At 38.4% G+C, this 15,769-nt stretch overlaps 1 long non-coding RNA gene across 2 annotated transcripts in view; it reads left to right on the forward strand.

Annotated features, from left to right (window-relative positions):
• The window catches only part of LOC138759879 (uncharacterized), a 44,797-nt gene extending 35,468 nt beyond the window's left edge, over positions 1–9,329 (forward strand). For both annotated transcript variants that reach the window (XR_011355190.1, XR_011355189.1), the window contains exon 3: positions 8,846–9,329. This is a non-coding gene — a long non-coding RNA (uncharacterized lncRNA). The remainder of the gene's footprint in view (positions 1–8,845) is intronic.
• The last annotated feature ends 6,440 nt before the right edge of the window (positions 9,330–15,769 follow it).

The following is a 15,769-nucleotide window of genomic DNA, read 5'->3' on the forward strand; positions in this document are numbered from 1 at the left end:
GTAAAAAGCTTACCCGATATCTCCCCAAAACTTTGGTTCCCTCATGTTATGTAGATTTCCTTTAATATTTTCTACTATCACCCCAGGAAACAAGTGCTGGATATCCACCCTATCTATCCCTCTCATAATCTTGTAGACCTCTGATATGTTACTTCTCATTCTTCTTGCTCCAAAGAGAAAAGCCCTAGCTCTGTTAATCTTGCCTCATGAAACACATTATCCAATCTAGGCAAAATCCTATTAAATCTCTCCTGAACTCTCTCCAAACCTTCTGCATTTTTTTCTGCAAGAAGGCAACTAGAACTGAACACAATATTCCAAGAGATTTATAGAGCTGTAACATTACCTCATGACTCTTGAATTCAATCCCCCGACTAACAAATGCCAGCATACCATTAGCCTATCACCCTATGCTACAAACTTGAGAGATCTATGGATTCCCCACTGTTAAGAATCCTACCATTAATCATGTTCTCTACCTTAAAGTTTGATCTTCCGAAATGCATCACTTCACCCTTATCTGGATTGAACTCCATCTGCCACTTCTTCACCCAAATCTGCACCCTGTCCGTATCCTGTTGTAACGTATGAAAACCTTCAATAATATCCACAACACCTTTGACCTTCATCTTATTGCCAAACAGAATCCCACATCTCCACCCAAGTCGTTTATAAAAATCACAAAGAGCGGTGGGTCCAAGAACAGATCTATAGACATGATGGTCAAACCATTTTAAATCAATAAAGAATCGTCCTTGTTATAGTGAGGAACTAGATCTGACCATTATTTTTTTTTTACACAGCAAACTTTTACAAATAGCAGTGGAATATGATCAGATTCTCTAATTTCAGCAATCATTGATTGCAAAAGTGACGTTGATCATGGATAAATATCCTGTGTTTCTTTGAAATAAAAGGTGCAAGTTCTTTTACGTTGTCTGAGGGAATAAATGCTCCTTCATTTTAATGTCTCTTCCAAAAGGCAGCATCTCTGGGCCACTCCTTTAGTTTCCTTAAATCAGCCAGGATAAGGTTTAGGTCTGGAATGTGACTTGGATTCAGGATAGATTCTGTTTGGCTACCCAAAAAAAGGCTGAAAATGAATAAGAGTTTAACTAATTTCAAAGTAATTTTATGCAATTGAATTGTTAAGAAATGACATAATACTCAATAATATTTGTGAGTTCATGCAACAATTACTCAACAGAAATGGTCATAAATTATCCGATGGGTCTTGGGGAAATGCCAGGTTTTATATGCTAGCTTTTATTTCTGGTTGACAAGAAGTAAGAGATTGGCAACGTTATTTGAACAGGGGGTAATTATTTGAATAAATTAACAACATTATCTTCCTTTAGCTACCATAGTCAATATCCAAACCCATTCTCAATTTCCTTGAATCATAGCAAGGAATGGTTTGGGTGAACATATTGAATCTTTTGCCCAGAGTAGATATAGACATAGGTTTAAGGAGGTGAGAAGAGGGAGTTTCAGTACGAAGCTGAGAGATTTTATTTTACTCAGAGACTGGTTGAGAGCAATGGCATGGGCTGCCATATGAGATAGTTGAGGCAGTCACTATTGCAACATTTGAGAAACATTTGGAGAGATCCATGGATAGGATGAGTTGAGAGGGATTATGATCAAAATTCAGGTAGATGGAATGAGTGTGGATGGGACATTTTGATTGGTGTGGGCAAATAAGGACAAAGGGGTTGTTTTGCCCAACCCCCCCCCCCCCCACCTCTATGACTATGACTCAATGAATAATCAAGCATAATTGCAGAGGCTGTAACAATTCTTATCATGAATGAGCAAAGCATAAGAAATAGGAACAGGAATATGCCAATCTGCTCCTCCGAGCCTGCTCGCCAGTTCAAAAAGATTATAGCTGATCTGGCCGTGGACTCAATTCCACCTACCTGATTATCCCTTATCACCCTTAATTCCTTTGGTATGCATAAATCTAACCATTAAATATATTTAATGGGGTAGTTTCCGATGTTTCTCAGGGTAGAGATTTCCTCAGATTCACTACTTTCTGGGAAAAGCAGTTCCATCTCATTTCTCCATCCTAAATCTACTCCCCTGAAATCTAAGGCTATGTGCTAAAGCTCTGGTGTCATCTATCAGTGGAAACAACTTTCCTGCCTCTTTCTTATCAATTCCTTCATAATTTATGTTTCCATAAAATCTCCAGCTGTTCTTCTGAATTCAAACAAGTATAGTCTCGTGTGACGCTCTCTCCTCATAGACCAACTCCCTCCTCTCTGGAATCAATCTGGTGAACATCATCTGCACTGCTTCCAAAACCAATATACTTTTTTTTCAAGTAAGGAGACCAAAACTGCATGCAGTACTCCAGGTGCTGCCTCACCAGTACCCTGTGCAGTGGCAGCAAAACTTCCTGTCCTTTACATTCGGTCTCTCTAGATTGAAGGCTAATGCACCATCAGTTACCACAAAAGACTGAGGTTGTAAAACTGGAGCAACAACCAACCTCATTGAATAATCACTGCAGGAAGAGTGGGAAGCATGCAAAGAGATAATGGGTAGGATTGGACTCAGGAGGCGAGTCCAGCCAGCAGTAGCTAATCATAGTACAACAGTGATTTTCCACAAAGGCCAACATTCCATTTGCCTTCATGCTTACAAGTTGCACCTGTGATTCATGCTCAAGCACTCCCAACTCCTTGTGCACAACAGCATGCTACAATCTACCACCATTGAAATAATACTTACTTTTCCTTCCAAACTGGATGACCTCATGTTTACCAATATTGTGGTCCATCTGCCAGATCCCTGCCCATTCATTCAACCTATCTAAATGTTTATGCATGCTCTCCACATCCTATGCACAAATTGATTTCCTGCTCAATTGAGTGTCATTAGTAAATTTAGATAGGCTATACTCGATTCCCTCTTCCAAATTTTTAGTGTATAGAGTGAATATTTGTGAGACCAGCACAGATATGTGCAGGACACAACTCACCACTGATTGCCAACTGGAGAAACACCTATTTATCTGGACATTCTGTCTCCTATCCATACTAATACAGTATTTTACCCCCTACTCCATGCATCCTCATCTTTTGGATGACTTTTATATGGCACATCATCAAACACCTTCTGGAAATCTACCGGGATCTGACCAGAGTCCAGAGAATTTTGGTAAATCATCACGGACACCTCTACTGTAATTTATGCTGTTTCTTTCAGCACTCCGAGAGGTGTTCCATCTTGGCCAGGGGATTTATCTACTTTTGGACCCACTATTTTGGTGATGATGACTCTATTGAGGTCTTCTCGTCCCATGGTATTTCAAAAAGGTCACTTTAAAATTCCCTTTGATTTTTAAGTATTTAAAGGACCAAAATTTCCAACCCTACCTGAAATGGCTCACCAGCCTTTTTGAGTTTTGCTCTTTCTTCTCCCTCGGCCTATTGCACCCAAGGCAGAGAACAGCCTTCAGATTGGCCTTGTGTATGCGAGAGGGAGCATAGAAAGAATTTGAGTCAATGGTCACTGTTGTCAGCTTCAGAACTTGTTCTATCCAACACACAACTCAGAGCCTTGGACAGCACAGTGATGTAGCAAATAGGTCCCCTGCTACAGAGTGCCAGAGACTTGAATTTAATCCTAACTCTTGCTCTCTATGGCGAGTTTGCAATACACAAAAATGGTGTATAAACTCATCAGATCATGCAGCATCTGTAGGAAGAAAAAAGTCATCAATCGTTTGGGCCTGTCCCATTCAACGGACATTGACAGATTTTCTTGATTTACTCTGCGGGGAGTTTGGACATATTCCCGATGACCATGCATTTCATCCTGTTGCTCCAGTTTTCATTACAGCCCAATGAAGTGCTGGTTGGTAAATCAGTTGGCCACTAAATTGCCTCTAGTGTGTAGATGAGTGGTGGAATCTGAGAAGAGTTGATGAGAATATGGAGACAATAGGTAGGATTAATGTGAATAGGTAGTTGATGGGCAGTGTGGACGGAGGGCTGAAGCAGCTGCTTCAGTGGTGTATCTCTCTACTCCTCTAAAATGCGAATTTCCAAGACAAAACAAAGTCTTATCTTTCCTCAAGTACTTCTGCTGGTTGTTACCCTCTCACGACAGATAGGAGCCATTCTCCAGCTTTCCCTGGTGGTATAGGATTTCTAGTATCAAGAGAAAAGGAAGCAACTGAAATTTTGATTTTGTTCCTGCTGCATCTCATCATTGACCAGCTCCTTCGTGCACCCAGTTACAAGGACAAATGCTCCGTCCTGACCTTTGACCCTCAGGAAAGCCCACGATAATCCCTGGCAACGCCTTGTGTGCAGAGACTCTAATCAATCTCCCCACTCCTTCTCCTTGCTATCCTTGGGAAATCATTATGTGGAGGAAGATCAATCCTCACATACATTTGTATCCCAAAACAAAATAAAGTCATTATTTTTACAAAAAAATTACTCCATTTCTCAAAATTTGATAGAATGTGGTTATGGCATCATTGAACATACAACTTAGAAACAGCCTGAAAGTTAGTGACTTTAAAGATGTTTCTAAGGACAACAATAATCTAAGCTGCTGATAAGAGGAACCCTTCAGACTCTTCTTACAACTCTTAGTGACCTGTTGGGTCAAGAGTTTTTTTTATATTTAGTTGTTCAAATCACATTTTCTCCTTGTAGTCTGCTGATTTCAACACTTCAAAAATGTCATGCGTGACATGATGGAGAATGTGGAAAGATGGTTATAAATCCATCCAGAGAGTCTTCTCTGGTCAAAAGGGTACAAGTCTCTCAGGAAGATATACAGTTTAAAATGTCTGAAAATGGCATGACACAAATGCGGTAAACAGATGCCGACTTAGTACCAAGTTGCCCAATCTCACGAAAATCACAGGACGATCTTCCACCACTGGAATACTTCTCATCTCTCTCTCGGCAGCTGTTCTTTGGCTGTGGAGGGTTTCATTGTTTTATTACTCTAACCACTTTAATATGATGACATGCAGGACTATTGTGGCTTTTAGTTGTTAATACTTTCCGCTTGTCAACAATTGTGTATTCCCAACCTGTGCTCCATTAACTGTACAGCGTGGAGTTACACCAAAGCAGGAAAAAGAAAGAACAAAATGTCAGACCACAAGCAGAGCTAACAAGAAGGGGTGGGGTGAGGATATAGGGGACATGGTTTCTCTCCCTCTCCCTCCTCAGGACCCAAGACAAAGCTTTTTGTCTCCTTCACAACTGTCTGCATGCGTGTGCACAATTTGAGCCATTAGAGCTCTCCTTTCCAATTTTGGCATTCCCAGTTTGATTGTCTTGTTGATAATCTGTGTAATCTCCCAATGTGACTGTTCAAATGAGCTCCACACTGACCTCCTTTTCTCTGCTCTCATTAAAGTTGCTCATTGGAACTCTGCTGTCCATGTTCTAACCTGCACTGAATCCTGTTCACAATTAACAAACCATGCTTTGGAATATTCCTTTCTGTTCCTGATTTAAATTTAAATAATCCTCTTTCTACTTTTTAAATCCTTCTGTGTCCAGGGCCAGTGCCAGACTATTTTGCCCCCTAGGCAAAGCCAACTACTTGCACACCCCAAAAGGAAATAAATTCTTACCTCCAAATGTTCACAGGATTGCCACAGGAATTGAAACCATCCACTCAGGATTTAGCATTTGAACAGGAGCTCCGAGGAAGGTGGGGAGTGGGGGAAAGCAGGGAGAGGAGAGAAGTGGGGGGGAGAGAAGCAGGGGAGAGCAGGGATTGGGGAGGGAGGGATGGGGAAGGGAACTGGGGAATGGGATGGGGAAATATGGACTGAGGAGGAGGGGAGAGCAGGGACTGGGTACCAGAAAGAAGGAGGGTGGGAAGCAGGGAGGGAGGAGGGGAGCGGGGACCAGGGAGCGAGAAGGGAGCAGGGACTGGGGCAGGAGGGGGAATGGGGCCTGGGGAGGGAGGGGGGAATGGATACCAGGGAAGGAGGGAGAAACTGGAACTGGGGAGGGGGGGGAAGCAGTAACTGGGGAGAAGGGAGTGGAGTCGGGGACCGGTGTGGGAATGGTGGAGTGGGGGCTGGGGTTCAGAAGTGGGATCAGGGAGGAAGAGGAGGGACCAGGAAAGAGCGGGGAATGGGGACCAGAGATGGGGGGAGCAAAGACCGGGGAGGGGGAAAATGGGGAGAGAGTAGGAGGAATGCACTGGGCTCTAGTGACCCAGCACTGACCCGAGCTAATGTGGCCAGAGCTGAGCAAGGGCATTGGCACCCCCCACCACCCCCCCACCAACTCCCTCAGGAGCTGCTATCCCGTTGCCCTCCCCAAGCCCCTCACTCATCAGATAGTACCTCCCCACCATAAAATTAAAGTCTTATCTGATTACTGCGTGTTTGTTGGGGCTCTAAATGAACACACAGCTGCACTTGAGCTGTACTTGTCTGACAGTTTGTCGTAAGTAAAGAGTTCCAAGGTTTTAAGAACATTCCAAATTTTCAAACCAGTGCATTTTAAAGGCTGCCATGTCAGACCCAAAACAGCGGCCTGGGCTAAGGAGTGGAGCATGCATGCGTCTCAGACCAAGAGGCAATTTTAAACCAGAGTTGGTCTCCAGCAATGAAACTGTAGCAGGGGTATGGAGCATGGAGAGGGAGGGAGTCACTTGGCCTCAACAACACTGAACTGCTACAATTGCACCCAAAGTGGAAACATAAGGACCCTGGGACCAAGGGTGCAGTGCCAATTTTTTTAGGTGCTGGAGCTCACTAAAAGCAGTGACAAAGATGTGCCTGGAGTTGCCCCATGAGGTGCCAGAACAGTACTCTGACAGCACTGCACCCCTGCCTGGGACACCTCAAAGTACACAGCCAGACTCTCTGGCCCAAAACTAGATGACTGTGCCCCTCTGAAATCTGTAGTTTAGCTACTGCCCAGTTCACCTAATGGTAGCGTCAGCTCTGTTTGTGTCCCCACCTCTCCATGTCTTAGTAATTCCTTCCAGCAATACAATTTACCAAGATAACTGTGTTTTGTAATTCTAGTTTCTCCCTTATTCCAAATGAAATCCCTTCCAATGAATGTAATGCAATAAGAATCCAAAGATCAGGAACTTCTTTTGATATTTCTTCACTTCCAGCATCAAAATGCTTCTCTTTAATGAAGTTTTTGAACATTTACATTACCTCACAGCTCCCCAAACCTGGACGACATTCTTAGAGCTCTCTGTGAACAAATTCAACCTGTGTGGATTTCCTCTGGGTGCTCTGGCTTGCACCCACATCTCAAAGACTAATTGGCTTCTACACACTGCCTTTAGCATTGGTGGGTGGTGGAAGAAGCAATAAGGCGTTAAATGTTACATGTGAAGAATTGGTTGTAGGGAAATAAATGGAGGATTTAAGTTGATGGGATTGTTCTAAGTGTTGACATTGACTCAGCGTTCCAAATAGCTTCCATCTATGTTTGAGGAAATATATGGTACAGAATATGATAAGGAGAAATTCCACACCTCAGTGGGTGGAGAATCCATAGAATTCTCTATCTGTAGGTCTGTGGAGTCTCAGATATTGAGTTCATCCAATCCAAACACAAATCAAGGAATTTTGGGATTATGCAGGAGAAGAGAACTGAGTTGGGAGATCACTTATGACCTCAATGAATGGCATAACAGGTTCAAAAGACCATATGACTAATTACTAGTCCTAATTTTCAATATTTGCAACAAATTTTATTTGATAACACATTTGTGAAGTGCCTTAAGCCTCTTTGCTGCTTTAAAATTGGGAGATAAATATTATTTCTTGTTATAGTTAATTATCTATTTTCACTTACAAATTTTTATCTGTGGTTTTATTTTGTACAATATTTCTCCATTTATTTCCTTTATTTCTTTATAATCAAGTTCCTCTCCCCTTCCCCACGCCCATCCTAGAGGCTTTGCCCATCTGCCAAGATGCAGTTGAATTGGTGCCCCTCTTGTATGTCCCAGTACAATAGATATTTGAAATATATTCACATCTGCAATGTCATCACCGGCCTGATGATGTAGGTCGAAGTGTAATTAAATTAACAAGAATGAGAAGAAGTGATTTTGATTTCCTAATTTAGAAAGTTAGTTCATTTGGTCCATTTTATCATTTATTATCCAAACAAGAGCCTCATCCCATGTGCCTCCAGTTTCTACACATAATTTTTTATATATATGCTTCCTTCAATCACATATTTAAACCATCCTTGAATATTATCATGGTAAAGAAGTTCATCTTATAATCAGTTTTAAATCTTCCAAATTTGATCTATGTTGCTATGTGCCTCAATCATCTGAACCAATATATTTTCTTTTATCTATTCCATTCTAACATTTCATAATTTGAACCACTATTATTAAATCATCAATTAATCTTTTCTGTTTTAATGAATGCAGGTTTTTTAATAAAATCTTTCTTTATATTTGCTAAGATGCGATGAATCATCCCCAATCAAAAATCAACCCCAGGGAATATTAAGTATTCTTCCCTTTGAGTAGATGGTTGTAATCACTTCTTAGCATATTATAATTTTTCATGAAGTACAGCTCATGTGACAGCTGTCTCTATTTATATACGATTTTATACTTGCAGGCTCAGAAATGTGAAAAGTCACCAAGATAGCATACTCACTCATTGTAGTATGTAAATTTAGTTCACTTTCATGTAATCCAAGAATCTCTTGTAACATCTACTTTGACACCATACATCATAACCCATGACTTAGAAATGAACTTTTCATTTCCCCAATAAAGGAGTTCTGTATTGTCAAAAGGACTGTCCATTGACAAAGAATTTTTACCGAGTCTCCATCTCCTCTTTCAGATCCCATGGAATTTTTCTGAAAAAGTGATGCACATGGCTATTAATTTGTCATTGCTATCCCTTGAGATTGTGGATGATGGACTTCGCCCCGTTGATCCCAGAGCAAAGACGCCTGTGTGTGTATTTGTTTAACGTGTACATAACGTTGCACTCCAAGAAGTGCGCTATACTTCACAAATCAATCAACTAATTCCAATGACACGGAAACCATGACGTTGGAGCTGATGGAGTTGTTGCAACCTTTGTGTGCCTTCACAGCCATTGAGTTCAGTGTAACTTCATCCACCTGTTCCAATGTTGAGGTCTTGGTTGGATTGTTCTTCATCAGGGACCTCACCCTCGACCTTACCTCCACGGGTGGCACTACCAGGAGCATAGCTCCAGACAGCATCGCTCTCGAGATCTCAGGACCATGCAACCTTTTCCAACGAGGTGACAATCCACGGAGAAGATTTATTAATATTTACTAATAATTATCGCTCAATCAACATCATTAAATCACATCATGTGGTCATTATCATACCTGGCAGAATCTTATTTTTAATATATATATATATCTATCTATCTATCTATCTATATATATATCTATATATAGATATATATATACTTTATTTAACCTTGTGGGATCTTATTGTGCCAAATTTAAAATCCTACATTAAGAAATTCAAATCCATGAAGCTGATAATATGGAATGAAATGTTTAAACAACTACAGCCTTTTCAGGTCATTTCGTGCCATTGCTTCATCCATCCGGTCCATTATTTAGGGTACACCAGAATTATGAGGTAACTGGCTTCACTTTAGATACATTTGATTAGCTGTAAAGACACTGGAATTGTGAAAGGTAGCAAGTCTTTTTATTATTATCAATTTATTGAAATCAAATTCTTCAGAGATGAATTTCTAACTATTTACTCCAACTTTTGAAATTAATTTTGAATTTTAAAATTAAATTTAATAATTTGCTTGTGGTCATTTTATTTTTAAAATGTAACGCTGTAGGTTACATGCACTGGTAACATAATATTGCAAAGAAATTGGCTTTCTGGCCTGAAATAAAACTTTCTTTTGCGGCTGTTCTCTCATAAGCTGAAGTACACATGACAAACTGCACTGACGTTCATGCTCACCATCTTTCAAAGGAAGATGCCATAAATATTTTCTATTTGAGAGCTCAAATTGGTTCAGCTGTCCAAACTGCAGATTACCCCTCTCTTCGCTGCTTATAAGGTGCATCAATGCATTGGTTCTACTCCACGGAGTGTTAGGAAACAGATTGACATTCTTAATGGTTTTTTTTTCATGCTAATCTCTCCAATCCAGATGTGGCAAATGGATTGGGGAAATTTTCTTCCTCTTCCCTCTGCTGCTACCTCCCCACCACCACTCCATACACAGCCTTAAAGAGTGAGTGGAACAATCAAGGCAGCATAAACCCAAACAAGAGAGGATTGCTCTCTAATGCCTTCCAGCAGTTTCTGAGATCCTGTCCCAGAAGTACAGTGATAGGACTCTGGGAGCCAAAGATATGCCTGTCTTTTCAGTCCCGGATTAGGACATGAATGGCATTGGCTGTGGTCTCAGGGAAGTTCTGCCAATTCTAGGTGAACATATGCTGAAAAGTGATGTAACTGGACGTTTTCTGTTGATGATTAAACTTTCATAATATGCCAAAACAGAAAAAGAGATAATAAATTTACTAAATAGATAAATAAATATTCACAATTGCAGTTAGTGCAAAACAAGGTAATGTTTCAAGAATGCAGACAGATCTTTTTGTGGTGTTTGTCTAGTTTAAGGTTAGGGTTAGTGTACTACAGGAAAGAGCCTGATAGTTGTTAGGGAACCAAGAGGAGTTGGACTTCAGGCTTTTGTACTTCTGCTTGAAGGCAAGTCAAGAAGTGATTGTGACCAGGGTGATGGGGGATCCGTTATATTGTTGGCTGCTTTCTTACGGAATTAGCTCACGTGGATGTGATGGACAGTGAGATTTTCCATTTTCTGCAGCCTTCCTCATTCCCAGGCACTCAAGTTTCCAAACCAAGAAGTGATGCAATCAGTCAATTTAATTTCTACAGTATACCTGAAGTCATCTGATAGAATATTCAAAGATGTGCAAAATCTCCTCAGGCTTCTTCGAAAGTAGAGAAGTTGGTGTGCTTGCTTTATGGTTGCCTCAATCTGCTGGCTCCAGGATGTGGATTCCAAGTAACTGCCAGCTTGCCAATGAGGACAGGTTTGTAGTCCATCAACCTCCCCTTCCACAATAAGCTCCTAGGTCTTGCTGACAATGAGCAAGTTGTTGTTCTGGCCCCCTGTCTGAATCTGGTATTTATTGCCACATTATATCATTTCATCCTCATCCCTCAATGTCTTCCAGTGGCTGACCATCCAAAATTATTTAAACCATTGTACTAGGAGGCTCATTTTCATTAGCTGAATAGCTTTGAAGTAAGGATCAGTGTTTCAGGTTAAGCAGTAGGCCATTTAGGATTGTAACAAAGGGAACTTTGTTCAGTGGAGGGATTGTAAGTCTTTGAATGTCTATTGCAAACCCTCAACTACTTCTTCACACCCCGTCACCTGCAAGGATTCTATTCCCTTCTTGCAATTTCTCCGTCTCTGCCTCATCTGTCCCAAGATGAGGTCTTCCATTCCAGATCATCTGAAATGTCTGCCTTCTTCCTTAAATGTGGCTTCCCCTCCACCACCATCAACTCAGCCCTCACCTGCCTCTCCTCCATTTCCTGCTCATCTTCCTTGGCCCCTTCTGCCCCCAGATGCAACAAACACAGGATTCCCCTTGTCTTTACCTGCCACCCCACCAGCCTCTGCATCCAACACATTATCCTCTGGAATTTCTGCCACCTACAACAAGATCCCATTAGCAGTCACATCTTACCCTCTCCTCTCTGCCTTCCATAGGGACCGCTCCCTCCATTGCTCGCTCATGCACTCATTTCTCCCTACCAATCACTCCCCTGGCACCTTACCCTGTGACTGCAGGAAGTGCCACATTTGCACCCAAACCTCCTCTCCCACAACAATTTTGGGCCCAAACAGGCCTTTCAAGTGAAGCAACACTCCAGTTGTGTATCAGAGGGAGTGATCTATTGCATCCAGTGATCCTTTTGTCACCTTCTCTACATCGGACAGACTGGGCGGAGACTGGGAGATTACTTTGCTGAGCACTTTTGCTCTGTATGCATCAGTGGTGAACCATTTCAATTCCACTCCCATACTCACATGTCTGTCCATGGCCTGATTTACCATCCCATCAAGACCACCTGTAAATTGGAGAAACAACACTTGATTTCCTGTCTGGGCACTCTCCAAGCGGATGGCATTAACATCAACATACTTCCAGTTTCTGCTAATCTACTCTTCCTCCCTTCTCTTTCCCCTTGTCTTCTTTCCCTTAGCTCTCCATACATCTACTTTTTTTTCTATTCACCTCATCATCCCTCCTCCCCTGCTTACTGCTCTGCCCTCCCTCCCTTATCCACCTATTACCATGTTCCTCCCCATACCATTTTGTTTGGATGCCTGCTGACATTTTTTCCATACCTTGATGAAAGGCTCAAGCCCAAAACATCAGTTATATATTTTTACCTTTGCTATATAAAGGATACTCTTTGACCTGCTGAGTTTCTCCAGCTTTGTGTTTTCACTTCAACCACAGTGTCTGCAGATTTTTGTGTTTTACTACTATCCAAAAGGATAGTTAATTTATTGAATAAATTTAAAACTAAGAAGGATAGATTCTTGGACACCATTATTTTTAAAGGATAAACAATTTTGGGCAAGAGAGTGTTATAAAATTTTAGCCATTATCTTATTGCAGGGCCATATGGCCAATGTTTTATCTCCTTTCTTATTTATTATCAAGGTTAATTGGTAGTCAACATCCTCTTTGTCATCACACTCCATTGCTCTCTCACCTTCACAGTTGCTCGTAAAAGCATTGTGGAATTTTCCTAAAAAATCCCAGCTCTGAAATTAATTTATTTTCCCCTTTAATCCCCATCATAAGTTCCAGTTCCCAAAATTCTGTTCAAAACTTTAGTTACTAGGGAACTAGAATTGAGTTGAAAAAAATATTTTATTTAAATCAGCATATATATGATAAATATAACAAATAATAGCAAATCACAATATTATAGTGTTTACAAATATATGTTAATAATATACAAAGAAAGAAAAAATCTAAAGGATACTACTAAAACTAAAAAAAAATCCTAGACCCCCACCTAACCTAAACTAGCCCCAGTAACTAAAATCTAAATCTAAATATAAAATACATGGTAACATAGCTATTTATTAATTTGGATGCTTCAGATGATTCTCAAGAATCCCCCAAAAAACCATTTTTCCAATAAATATTACTCATTTCAGGAATACTTCACTGGTTTGGAGAATTTATGACAAAAAGTAAGTTATAATTTTAATCTCATAATTCTAGCATACGCTCCAAATTTGTAAAAATTTACCATTTAAATTATATGTAATTTTTTTCTCAAGGAATACAACTCTGAATCTCTGTATGCCATCTTTCTAATGTAAATGAAACATTGGGGTTTCATGTAACAGTGATACATTTCCTTTCTATTACTAAAACTAACAACAAATTTCAATTGAGAATCTGACAAAGATCATTTAGGAATAATACTTCCAAAATTTCCAAACAATAATAATTCAGGATTCAATGGAAAAGCAACACCAATAATTCTTTGTAGAATCTTACAAACAGAAACTCAAAAAGGATTAATCTTTGAAATGACCATGTAGAGTGAAGAAAAGCTCCAACTTCTTTTACACATCTAAAACATTGTCTGATAAATTCAATCTTCATCTACTCAATTTCTGAAGTGTAATATATAATTGATGTAAAAAATTATAGTGGAGTCATCTATACCTTACATTAATTGTATTAGACATAACTTTTTTACATAAATCTTGCCAAACTTGTTATACTTAAATCTTGTTCCCATCTTTCTTTTGAATTAAACAAATCTACTTAAGGTGTTTGTTCTTGTAACAACATATATGCTATTGAAATAATTGTTTTAGTAATTCCATCAAATATAATTTGTCCTAAATCTGTAAGATATTTTAGAATCAATCAGATCGTAATTTTTCACTTAAATAGGCTCTTAATTGAAAATAACAAAGGAACGTATTATGAGAAATATCATATTTAATTTTTAATTGATCAAATGACTTCAATCTATCAATTCATAACAATCTACAAATTTTGAAATTCCTTTAATATTTCAAATATTCAAAAAAGATGATCTTTTGAGAAAATTAAGAGAGGATTAATTAATGACATTTTTAATGATAAAAGATTTCCATTAATTTCTAACTTGACTTTATTCCAAATATTAAGCAAATGCTTTAAATATCAGAGGGTATTTATCCATTGTTATTAATTTTAGTTACCATTTGTAAATAAACTTTTGAAATAGTACCTCCAATTTTATTTAATTCAATTTCCACCCAAGCTGGTTTAGTTTTTACAAACAAAGAAACAAGAAATATTAATTGTGCTGCCCTATAATAATTCTTGAAATTGGGAAGTTGTAATCCTCTTAATTCATATTTCTATGTTAACTTTTCTAATTATTTTTTACAATTTTTCCTTTCCAAAGAAATGTCCTAACTTATTTATTTAAATCTTGAAATTTATTTTGAGGTATAGAGTTAGATAAAGTTTGAAATAAATATTGAATTCTTTGAAAAATATTCATTTTAATACAATTAATTCTTCCAATTAAAGTAATAGGCAAATTAGGCCATTTAAAAAAATCTTCATCTATCTTCTTAAATATTGGAATAATGTTTAATTTATATCATTTTTAAAAATTATTATCAATACGTATGCCTAAATATTTAATATTATCTGTCCACTTAAATTTAACTTCTTTTCGGCATTGTGAATAGTCTCCTTGTACCAATTCCATTACTTTGCTCTTATCCTAATAGTTTATTTTACATCCTGAAACCTTCCCATACTTTAACAAGTCTAGGTAGTGATAATTGTGGTTGAATTAAATAAACAAATACATCATCAGCAAATTAATTTTATGCTCAGTCTCATTTATTACAACCCCTTTCAACTGTCTATAATTTCAAATCTTTTGTGCAAGTGGATCTATAGTTAAAGCAAACAAAGCTGGTGATAAAGGCCATCCTTATCTACTGAATGCAGTTATATTTAAAAAAATGGAGACATCTGTTTATTTGTGATTACTTTAGCTTTAGGATTTATATATAATGTCTTAATCCAATTTATAAAGTGCAAACCAAAGCAAACTATACTCAAGACTTTAAATAAAAAATCGCATTCTATCCTATCAGAACTTTTTCTGCATTTAAAGCCACTATTATACTCAAATCTTTTTTCTTCTGTACAAAATGAATTATACTTAATAACTATTTATAACAAAACCTGTCTGGTTCATATTTATTAATTCATGAGGATAATCATTAATCCTATTTTTTATCACTTTTGCTATAATTTTATAATCAACATTTAATAATGATATAGGTCTATTATAGGTCTGATAATGATATGGTTTTATTTGATCATTTTTAAGAATAACTGTAAGTATCGCTGTGGAGAACTGGAAATGCATCCTTTCCTGGAGATTTATTTTTTTGTAAACAATAAGTGCATCATGAATCTCTTGCTCAGTAAAAGGACTAACTAAATCATCTTTACTTACTTCAGTTAAAATAGGTAATACCATTTGTGACAAATACTTATATTTAGCCTCCTCATCATATAATGATTGAGATGTATATAAATTTTCATAAAATTCCTTAAATATATCATTTATCTTTTGTGATTTAAATGCCACTTTGCTGTTATTCTGTTGTATTGCTTTAATCATTCTAGAGGATTGTTCTGCTTTTAATTGC

The sequence above is a fragment of the Narcine bancroftii genome, chromosome 4 (genome assembly GCF_036971445.1).
Source record: "Narcine bancroftii isolate sNarBan1 chromosome 4, sNarBan1.hap1, whole genome shotgun sequence".
Lineage (NCBI taxonomy): Eukaryota > Metazoa > Chordata > Chondrichthyes > Torpediniformes > Narcinidae > Narcine > Narcine bancroftii.